Source organism: Giraffa tippelskirchi, chromosome 10, assembly GCF_054371585.1.
Source record: "Giraffa tippelskirchi isolate mGirTip1 chromosome 10, T2T-mGirTip1v1.2.pri, whole genome shotgun sequence".
Taxonomy (NCBI): domain Eukaryota; kingdom Metazoa; phylum Chordata; class Mammalia; order Artiodactyla; family Giraffidae; genus Giraffa; species Giraffa tippelskirchi.
In genome coordinates, this window is record NC_137284.1 from 86672145 (window position 1) to 86684448 (window position 12304).

General features: G+C 35.1%; 1 protein-coding gene across 1 annotated transcript in view; it reads right to left on the reverse strand.

Annotated features, from left to right (window-relative positions):
• Positions 1 to 2953, reverse strand: part of LOC145524093 (platelet glycoprotein 4-like) — a 37512-nt gene extending 34559 nt beyond the window's left edge. Inside the window, exon 1 of the mRNA XM_081535644.1 lies at positions 2645 to 2953. The gene's annotated coding sequence lies outside the window, so the exon portion shown is untranslated. The remainder of the gene's footprint in view (positions 1 to 2644) is intronic.
• Positions 2954 to 12304: the final 9351 nt, after the last annotated feature.

The following is a 12304-nucleotide window of genomic DNA, read 5'->3' on the forward strand; positions in this document are numbered from 1 at the left end:
TCCAGCTAGTTAAATCAGTCATTTAAATCTTGTTGTGTTTCATCATGTGGAAACACAAGGTCATTAGACTAATACTTATTTTACACACAATCCCAGTATATAAAGATAGTTAAAAGAAAAGCTTTTCTGGTCAAAGTATGGACTCTGAGTCATGCCCCAAAAACCCAAGGGTTCTGTGGAAAATGTTTAAATAATTAGGTTAGGGGATCTCCAACACCTTTTCTCATTGAAATTACCACAAACCTGCCAATTTACTTGTGTATTTCCATCCTATCAGAATATATGGAGCTAAAATATGTAATAGAAAAAAAAACCATAGACATAAAATAATACACTTCACTAAATGATACCTCTCACATATTAGAACTTACAACTGTTTTGGTGACAGTCGTAAAAAATTAAAACAATAAATGCATTGGACTTCATGTAGTATACTAAAGATTCTTCTAGAAACAATCTTATCTTTTAGAGTACTTTTGGAATACTTGATTACAGGGACTGCCATAAGCTTGAAATGATTCCCTTAGAGTCATATCATATTGGTTTAAATAGAACTATCTGAAGCCAGTTTTGCTGTATCCAAGATGGAAATACTATTATCTTTTCTTTTCTACCTCAAGTTTTACTATAAGTTGTAAGATACTATACAGTCTGCAGGAATTATACTGATTCTGGGCTTTGAAGTCAAGTAATTTAGGGTCTTCATATCATATAGTTTCTCTGTGGCTCAATTTTCTCTAACTGGATATGATATATATCATGTAAGCTTTCAAATGTCAGTTCAGCTCAGTCATGTCCAACTCCTTGCAACCCCATGGACTGCAGCACGCCAGGCTTCCCTGTCCATCACCCTCTCAGAGCTTACTCAAACTCATGTCCATTGAGCCGGTGATGCCATCCAACCATCTCATCCTCTGTCATCCCCTTTTCCTCCCACCTTCAATCTTTCCCAGCATCAGGGTCTTTTCAAATTTCAAATGTCAAATCAGATTAAATGAGATAAAAATTCCTATCACACCACGTTATTTTTATTTCAGATGTTATTATGACATATTATTTTAAGCAATCATAACAGTAAAATATTATTGCATATTGACCAAGTATTATTATTTTTTTCCAAGTATTATTTTTTTAATCTAATAAACATAGTTTACACAAGTAGGAATGATTATTTGCAAAACACTTGAGACTACCATAAAATCTGATGAGATGATTTGTCCTTTATATATACAGAAACTAAGACTATCATGCAAATAAAATTGCAGCTTCACACCTTGTGATTAAATCAGAAAATAGAGAACCAGTTCCTTCAGGAGCAAAGAATCCACGATTCAAATCTATTTGAATAAACTTTGCCAAATATTTTCATGAATTACATAGGTAGTGACTATAACTTCCAAGGTAAATTACCAATTTTTCAGTATACTCTGTCCTAATACCTCTTTAGTTATAATTTTGAGATCCTCCCAGGTTAATCTGCTCTCTGGTGATTATGTATTGGATTTATCCTTCTGGACTTATAATGATTCTGGTAAATGAAAAAAAATTCTATGTATTTTTCTTCTCAAAATCCAGTTGACCACTGGACCTTCCACATGATAAAATTTTTGTAATTTTTTGATCATTTTTTGAACCGATATTAAAAGCAATCTTTTACTATTTTAAAACCACATAGTGAAGAAGAGACTGAAAAGTACTTGCAAAGATTTTTGAAAATACCTTTCAATATATAACTTGATAATTCCAGAAACCGAGATACAGAAATTTTATGCCATTACAGTTATGTATGAATTCCATTACTAATTAAATTATAACTTTAAATTTCTTCAAAATGATATATTCTTATTTAAACTTGGGATCATCACTCAGGAAAATAATGCACTGATATTTGTCATAAGCTTCCTAAGTAGCTAAAATCATTCATTCTGATTTGTTTTTATTATGTTACCAAGTTTTATATAATTTATACAAAATTATTAAATTTAGAATCATTATTTGAAATTAATGTAATTTACCATTCCCAGTAGCAATTATAATAGCTTTGTTTACTTAAAAATAACATATCTAAAAACACATTGCATTTAACCATGTAGACAAATGTCAGAGTCACCAAAAATTGGGTAATTCAGATAGAAAGTTAAACTAATAACTCTGTAAAATAATAAGTAGTTAATAATTGCATAGAAGAAAGCATGTGGCTATAAGAGTAGCAAATCCTTTATAAGAAATAATTCTATATTTATTTTTATTAATGCATATTTTCATTCATAATTTAAATGAAAAATCATGTATAAATAGCTTAAGTAGACAATTAAAGTTCTGCAATAATCACATTGGATAGTACATTATTTTAAATATTCACAAATATATACAGATAAACATAAGATTTTAAACAAGAAGCAAAATGCCATAGACTAGTGGACAAGGTTTTAATATTTTTTTTACAAATACAAGTTAAGAAGATTGATAAGTTGGAAAACAACACAAACCTAATTTTTTAAAAAAAGCCTGATGACCTCAAGAAAATTCTTGCTTCCTATTGTTGTTCTGTAACTTCTTAAGAGTTTTTATATAATAGTGTCATCTCCTACCATTTGGAAGATAGAAATCTTTTATTAAAAAATGAAAAAAAAAATTGACTCACCTTTAATAAAGGTTAAAAAGGATTTTTCAGTCAAGTGCTCCAACATTTGAACAGTTAATTCTTAGTAGGACCAAATGATATTCCCTAGAAAACCCAACACTGAAATCCTGATTTCAGTTTATGATTACATAAAGTTTGAAAGTTTAAGTATGCTTTAAGGAAAAAAAAGAGAGAGATAGACAACGCCACATCTCAGTAAGTGTTTCGTTGCAAGAGAAATTTTTTTAAAAAAAGAAACCCACATTCATCTCAATACTGATATGGATTCTTAGAGTCTGTTTTTTATATTCTGGTGAAGATCCATTGCCCGTATCTGAGATCCTCTGCCGCTTTTTGTGTGCGTGTGTGTGTGTACACACGCACACCGTTTTAAATCCAAGTATATCAGATACCAGAGAGACAAAAGGAACTAACTTGCTGAGTGGCCTTTAATACACTGAGTTTTACTACACAATCATTATTTCAGATGATAAACTAGGACCTGGGGATGGATGGAAAGTGCAGATGAGAGAATTATTAGTCTGACTTTCCTGCATGATATAACTTGAAAAACTCATTTCATGAAGTTTAAATAAAGTACACTTTCCCATACAACATTAATATAGAGGGTGTTGAGGCTAATAACTGCAAAACAAAACTGGAGACTGTCAGTCGACAAGGATGACAAACAAACTTTAAAAAAGGAAATAGCCTATTGTTCTAACTGGAAGTTCTTTACTATCACTTTCTGTTAGTTTTACAGAAGTTTCATGACCACAGAAAAATTCTTCAATGCAAACTAAAAATCATTACATTTATCTTCAATCTCTTCAGATAAAAAGACGACCATCACATAACACTTAAACAATTCTACTATTCGGGATGAACTTTTAATGTAAAAAAAGTGTATACATAAGTTACTTTAAAATAAAGTCATTATTTCAAAATCTAACCAAATAGAAGGCCTTGCACTTTGAGAGAAAGACCCTCCCAGGTGGCGCTAGTGATAAAGAACCTGCCTGCAAGTACAGGAGACGAAACAGATGAGGGTTCGATCCCCTGGAGGAGGAAATGGCAACCCACTCCAGTATTCTTGCCTGGAGAATCCTGTGGACAGAGGAGCCTGACAAGCTACAGTCTGTGGGGTGGCAAAGAGTCAGATATGACTGAAGCGGCTTAGCTTGCCCACAAACTTATATCCATATGTATATGGACTAGTGCACACACTGAATCATAACTTCTGCTACTTGCCTCTTTTAATATCAGGTACCTTGGGGATATTCTCATATTATGAATAGTGTTAACTGTTTTTTTTTCAATTATTGAAAAATAGTCCATAATAAATGTGTATTGTGTTTTAAATAACCCATATCATGTATATTATCATGTGAAACGAATTGCCAGTCCAGGTTCAATGCATGAGACAGGGTTGTTGGGGCTGGAGCACTGGGATGACCCAGAGGGATGGGATGGGGAGGGAGGTGGGAGGGGGGTTCAGGATGGGGAACACATGTACACCCATGGCAGATTCATGTCAATGTATGGCAAAACCACTACAATATTGTAAATGAATTAGCCTCCAATTAAAATAAATTAATTTATATTAAAAAAATAACCCATATCATATTTAATGGAACTTTTGATTTTTCTTGTTTACTGATCTTACAAAAACAATGATAAAAATTCATATGTGTAGTTTTTTTTATGTACTTGGGCCTAGTAAACAGCAAAAGTGAAATTTCTGGATCAATAATGCATACTTTCTTTTGGTAGAAAGAGTATCAGCAAATTTCTTTTTATACATATACCCAGCAGTGTTTGCAAATGCCTGTCTCAATATATCACACACACTAGTTCATACTGAACTTTATTTTTAACAAGTGCTTATTTTATTGGTAAATAATTTAGTGAAGTTTAACCTATTAATTATATTGGCATTTGTATTTTAAAGTAATTCTGCTAATATACTTGCTCATCTTTTTTTTTACTTGGGGGTTTGTTTGTCCTTATTAATAATGAAATAGCTACTCTTTTAACATTTGACCCTTTAAAAAAGTTTTTTTTTAATATTTTAAACTTTATTTTTAAGATTACTTACAATTTCAATTTTTATGAAATTTAATAAATAAACTTTCTTTTACAAACTTTAATAAACTTTCTTCTAGCTTTTGTATGGTTTCAGAAAGTCCTTTAGGACAGTATTTCTCAATCAGCTGAATCATGGACTTTATCCCTTGTGAAGTGAAAGAGGAAGAGTAAAGTACATTGTGTAATTGTAAATATTACAACATATTTAGGAAGCTGGTAACAGATGCATAATAAAGAGTTCTAGATGGGGGATCACAGAGTCCAATTTCTGACCACAGCTCTATTAATAATAATAGGTTTTGTGAACTGAGTTTCATACAGTCATCATATTCTTGACTTTCTTTCTTGTCAAAGAAACTAGCTCTAGAGCCTACCTACAGTCTCAATCTGAACATTAAATCATATGGTAGATTTAAATTTAAGATGTAAAGATGTATGCAGATTTTATATAGTAGATAAAAATGTTTAAGTGATTCATTCTTTTTTTGTAGTCTAACAAATGAAAATAATTTTATTATATGCTTTGCAAGTCTAGATTGTATGGGCATTCAAAGACCTATACATTTTAATGATGATACGGTCACAGAGTTAACATGTATTGGGAGCTTACTGTCTGTCAGTTTTTGAAAAAAGTGTTTCACATATGTTATCTCACTGACCTTGTATGTTCTGTAGACAACTAGTTGAGGTCACACAACTAATATATGCCAAAACAAGGATTAAAACCCCAATCATCTGACTGAAGAGCCTATATACTTTTCTGAAAGAAAAAATATATATATACATATATAAATGAGTTCTTTGTCAATACCTAACTTTACATATTCTTTTTAAGACATTTGTACAAACTGAATAACAGTTTTAAATAACCTGATGTTAGAAATTTATAGCTAAATTCAACAGACAAAAATGAAAATGAGCATATTCTGTATGTGGCAAGTAATAAAATTATTTTGAGATTAAATAAAACAAATTTTATCCTAAAGACCTGTAAAGTACACAGTACACATACACTGTAAAGTATTTCACAGTATTAGTTACCAGTATAAAACAATAAGGTAAAATTTGTGTTGTCACTTTAGTCCTTGGGGTAACTAATCATGGATATTTACACACACATATTTGTGCATATGTGTGTATAGCACACATAATTATGTGTGTATATATCTATATATACATGAACATCTATATTTTCAATCACTGCCTTATTCATTTACAGAAGTATTAAGCCAGCGGTAGGCTTTACCTGATTTATATGGTGAGTAGGGGCTTCACATGCAGGAATAAAAATAAATATATATGTACACAGTTTAAAAAGAGAATGTTAAATACACAAAACATATTAAGTACACAGTAATGCCAGTGAAAGCTTGAGAGATTAAAATTGAGGTTTTTATACAACTTTTAAAAGAAAATTTCAAGGGCATTGCTAAAGATAAAATGCATTATATCAAGGTCATTAAAGTTTAGACTTAAGCCATGTAGTCTAATGAATAAAAACACAGGATGAAAGTAAACCTACTTCATCAAAGATATAAAATAAACTTACCCATATATTTCATAGAAGCTGTGGTAGGAGCTATGTGTAAAAGACAGATTAAAGCAAGAGAGCCTCAGTGAATGTGGATAGCTCTCATGCGGGCAGAGCTAGATCAATATGAAATTTCAAAGGCTACCTAAAAATCTTGGCAGACATCATCTTTACTTGTTTGCACAGCTGACTCAACTCTCTAAGGAGAGGGAAAAAATCATTTTTATGTTCTTATCTATATATACATACATATGTATGTGCACACATATATGCACATGTGCACACACACATGCATGCTTATGTGTGTGTATACCTTATACTTCCCTTTGTTTATCTGCCTCAAAATTTTATATGTAACAGGAAATTTTTTTTTGTCTTTTAAACTTTTTATTTTGTATTGAGGTATAGACCATTAAGAAACAATGTTAATTGTTTGATAGTTTCAGGTGAACAGGGAAGAAACTCAGCCATACAGGTACATGTATCTATCCTCCCCCAAACTCCCCTCCCATCCAGGCTGTCACATAACATTGAGTAGAGTTTCATGTGCTTTACAGTAGGTCCTTGTTGGTTATCTATTTTAAATATAGCAGTGTGTACATGTGTACATGTCCATCCCAAACTCCCTAACTATCCCTTCCCTCCATCCTTCCCCCAGTTTCTCTGTTGGTCTCTTTCTGTTTTATAAGTATGTTCATTTGTATAATTTTTTTTGTGTTCCACATATAAGGAATGTCATATGATATTTCTCCTTCTCTGTCTGACTTACTTCACCTATTATGAAATCTTTAGGTCCATCCATGTTGCTGGAAATGACATTATTTCATTCTTTTTAATGGCTGAGTAATATTCCGCTGAATATATGTACCACTTCTTCTTTATCCATTCCTCTGTTGATGGACATCTAGGTTGCTTTCATGTCTTGGCTGTTGCAAACAGTGCTGCAATGAACATTGAGGTGCATGCATCCTTTCAGATCATATTTTTCTCTGGATATATGCCCAGGAGTGGGATTTCAGGGTTATATGATAGATCTATTTTTGGTTTTTAAGGAACCTCCATACTATTCTCCATAGTGCCTGTACCAATTTACATTCCCACCAAAGTATAGGAGGGCTCCCTTCTCTCCACATCCTCTCTGCATTTATGTAACAGAAAATTTTTGTCAGGACTGAGAAGTTAAGGTTCAAATGCTTTAGGCACCCACTCAAATAAATGACTCCAATTTGGAGCTTGAATGCTGCCAGCTGAAGTTGAGGGTTGTCCTTGTTTGTTTCCATCCAAGCACTTCATTAGGACTAAAGAGGCTTCTTTTTTGAGCCAACATATAACCTCTTTATCTTCCTTATATTGTGCCCATTTATGTGAAGCTCTTGAAATATATGTAATACACATAATCCCTCTATCACTTAGCAGCCCAATTGAAAAGAAGTATCAAACTTTTCCCAATGTTAGCTTTCCAAAATTAGAATTCTGTAAGTTGATACCCTAAATATTTAATGGAAAAATTGTGTTCCATGCTTTATGTTTAGAAAACTGGATTAAAGGAATATTGGTAGAACATATGTCATGCTTATATGTTTGGTGACTCCTCAGAAGGGCTATTTAGTTTGCAATATTTCCCAAATATTTACCCAGAGGACCAAATTTTCCCATATAGTGTCTGTTATCATACCCCAGAACTAGTGTTCTAAGTTATACCATTTAGTAAATGTTACTACAGGATATTTTAGTCCTTAAATATAAGGTTCTTCAAGGTTTCCAGATTATTACACAAGTAATATATAGGGTGTTGATTACTTCAAAGAGAACCCTAAAAACTTTGCCCTTGGGAGGGCCTTTTATTATTTAAAGTTGTTTTTTTTATGATAATATAACTTAGCAAACTCTCCATGGCTTAACATGACAGTAATTTATTTCTTTCTCATAACACTTGCTGGTGATGCAGTGCTCCACACCATCACCCAGGAAGTCGTGCTGATGGGAATCTCGGCATGTTGTCAGGTGTAGCAGCAGGTGATAAGAACCTGAGTGCTCTGCAGTGCTTCCTAGAGAGCATTGTGTGGCACTTCCTAGGAAGTGTTGCATGGAACTTCCATCCACAGACTGTCAACCAGGATTTATTGCATCAGTTCAGTTCAGTCGCTCAGTCGTATCTGACTCTTTGTGACCCCATGAATCGCAGCACACCAGGCCTCCCTGTCCATCACCAACTTCCGGAGTCCACCCAAACCCATGTCCATCGAGTCGGTGATGCCATCCAACCATCTCATCCTCTGTCGTCCCCTTCTCCTCCTGCCCTCAATCCTTCCCAGCATGAGGGTCTTTTCCAATGAGTCAACTTTTGCATGAAGTGGCCAAAGTATTGGAGTTTCAGCTTCAACATCAGTCCTTTCAATGAACACCCAGGACTGATCTCTTTAAGGAAGGACTGGTTGGATCTCCTTGCAGTCCAAGGGACTCTCAAGAGCCTTCTCCAACACCACAGTTCAAAAGCATCAATTCTTCGGTGCTCAGCTTTCTTTATAGCCCAACTCTCACATCCATACATGACCACTGGAAAAACCATAGCCTTGACTAGATGGACTTTTGTTGGCAAAGTAATGTCTCTGCTTTTAAATATGCTGCCGAGGTTGGTCATAACCTTCCTTCCAAGGAGTAAGAGTCTTTTAATTTCATGGCTGCAATCACCATCAGCAGTGACTTTGGAGCCCCCCAAAATAAAGTCTGACACTGTTTCCCCATCTATTTCCCATGAAGTGATGGGACCAGATGCCATGATCTTAGTTTTCTGAACGTTGAGCTTTAAGCCAACTTTTTCACTCTCCTCTTTCACTTTCATCAAGAGGCTCTTCAGTTCTTCTTCACTCTCTGCCATAAGGGTGGTGTCATCTGCATATCTGAGGTTATTGATATTTCTCCCGGCAATCTTGATTCCAGTTTGTGTTTCTTCCAGCGCAGCATTTCTCATGATGTACTCTGCATATAAGTTAAATAAGCAGGGTGACAATATACAGCCTTGACGGACTCCTTTTCCTATTTGGAACCAGTCTGTTGTTCCAAGTCCAGTTCTAACTGTTGCTTCCTGACCTGCATACAGGTTTCTCAAGAGACAGGTCAGATGGTCTGGTATTCCCATCTCTTTCAGAATTTTCCACAGTTTATTGTGATCCACACAGTCAAAGGCTTTGGCATAGTCAATAAAGCAGAAATAGATGTTTTTCTGGAACTCTCTTGCTTTTTTGATGATCCATTGGATGTTGGCAATTTGATCTCTGGTTCCTCTGCCTTTTCTAAAACCAGCTTGAACATCTGGAAGTTCACGGTTCATGTATTGCTGAAGCTGGCTTGGACAATTTTGAGCATTACTTTACTAGCGTGTCAGATGAGTGCAATTGTGCGGTAGTTTGAGCATTCTTTGGCATTGCCTTTTTTGGGGATTGGAATGAAAACTGACCTTTTCCAGTCCTGTGGCCACTGCTGAGTTTTCCATATTTGCTGGCATATTGAGTGCAGCACTTTCACAGCATCATCTTTCTACTGCTCTTAATTGTAGGGGTCTGAGAGATACAAGAGAGTGGACAAAATATTTGGGGCCACCTCTGTCTCTGCCACAGCTGACAACACTCCTTATCTCCTTTTTGTGAAGAAAATTGCCATGGCATTAACAGATTATCTTCTGAATTTCATAATAGAGTAATCTAGATTTTGTACAATGGTGAATAGAGTTTCCCACAGAATGAGGATGTATTCAATGTAAAGGAAGATTAAATCATTAATACTTCACATTTAAGGGAAGTTTCAGAAAGTTACAGAAGGAAATTGAAATCATGTTTAGAATTCGCTTAAATGGTAGCTATGTAGTTACAGGAAAGTGTCATGTGGTACAAAAAGTTAATAAAATGGTACAGTTACTACCATAATCAGATGATAAATGGTAGCATGTCAGTGCAAGCCAAAGAACAGAGAAAACAACTATTTCAAATATTGAGAACATTTTGTGTACCTTATTCTGCCCTTGTGTTATTCAGTCACTCAGTCATGTCTAACTCCTTGAAGCCCCATGGACTGCAACACACCAAGCTTCCCTTTCCTTCACAAACTCCTGGAGCTTGCTCAAACTTGTATCCATTAAGTCAGTGATGCCATCCAACCATCTCATCCTCTGTCATCCCCTTCTACTTCTGCCTTCAATCTTTCCCAGCATCAGGGTCTTTTGTAATGAGTTGGCTCTTCTCATTAGGTGGCCGAAGTATTGCAGCTTCAGCTTCAGCTTCAGCATCAGTACTTCTAGTTAATATTCAGGATTGATTTACTTTAGGACTGACTGGTTTGATTTCCTTGCTGTTCAAGGGACTCTCAAGAGTCCTCTCCAACACCACAGTTCAAAAGCATTAATTCTTTAGCACCCAGCCTTCTTTATGGTCCAACTCTCACATCTGTATATAACCACTGGAAAAACCATAGCTTTGACTAGATGGACCTTTGTTGGCAAAGTAATGTCCCTGCTTTTTAATGTGCTCTGTAGGTTGGTAATAGCTATTCTTCCAAGAAGCAGTCGTCTTTTAATTTCATGGCTGCAGTCACCACCTACAGTGATTTTGGGGCCCAAGAAAATAAAGCCTGTCATTGTTTTCCATTGTTTCCCCATCTATTTGCCATGAAGTGATGGGACCAGATACCATCATCTTCATTTTTTGAATGTTGAGTTTCAAGCCAGCTTTTCTCACTCTCCTTTCATCTTCATCAAGATCCTCTTTAGTTTCTCTCTGCTTTCTGCCATAAAGGTAGTGTCATCTGCATATCTGAGGTTATTGATATTTCTCCTGGCAATATTGATTCCAGTTTGTGATTCATCCAGTCTGGCTCTTCACATGATGTACTCTGCATAGAAGTTAAATAAGCAGGGTGACAATATACAGCCTTGACATACTCCTTTCCCAATTTGGAATCAGTCCATTTTTCCATGTCCAGTTCTAACTGTTGCTTCTTCACATGCATTCAGATTTCTCAGGAGGCACAGAAGGTGGTCTGGTATTCTCACCTCTTTAAGGAATTGTCTTGCTTTTTCTATGATCCAACTGATGTTGTCAATTTGACTCTGGTTCCTCTGCCTTTTCTAAATCCAGTTGAACATCTGGGAGTTCTTGGTTCATGCACCATTGAAGTGTAGCTTGGAGAATTTTGAGCATTACTTTGCTAGCATGTGAAATGAGTGCAACTGTGTGGTAATTTGAACATGCTTTGGCATTGCCATTTTGGGGGATTGGAATGAAAACGCCTTTTCCAGTCCTGTGGCCACTGCTGAGTTTTCCAAATTTGCTGGCATATCAAGTGCAGCACTTTCACAGTATCATCTTTTAGGATTTGAAATAGCTCAACTGGAATTCCATAACCTTCACTAACCTTGTTTGTAGTGATGCTTCCTAAGGCCCACTTGACTTCGCATTCCAGGATGTCTGGCTCTAAGTCAGTGATCACACCATCGTGATTATCTGGGTCATGAAGATCTTTTTTGTATAGTTCTTCTGTGTATTCTTGCCACCTCTTCTTAATATCTTCTGCTTCTGTTAGGTCCATACCATTTCTGTCCTTTATTGTGCCCATTTTTGCATGAAATGTTACCTTGGTTTCTCTAATTTTCTTGAAGAGATCTCTAGTCTTTCATATTCTGTTGTTTTCCTCTATTTCTTGGCATTGATCCCTTAGGAAGGCTTTCTTATCTCTCCTTGCTATTCTTTGGAACTCTGCATTGAGATGTATGTATCTTTCCTCTTCTTTCCATTCTTCCCTCAGCACTTTATATTCCTCTACAGATTAAGGGTATTACAATGATTTTTCTTTTAAGACCAGGAAATAAATTGTGTGAAGCAAGCAAAATAGCAACATCCAACAGTATTTTTGAAAAATTCACTTTGTATTCGTAATCATTATTTTTTTAAATTTCCTTTAAAAAATTGTTTTTTAAGTTTTACAATGTTGTGTTGGTTTCTGTCATACACCATGAACCAGTCATATTTATACTTACCTTACCTCCCTCTATCCCGCTCCTGCAGGTCATC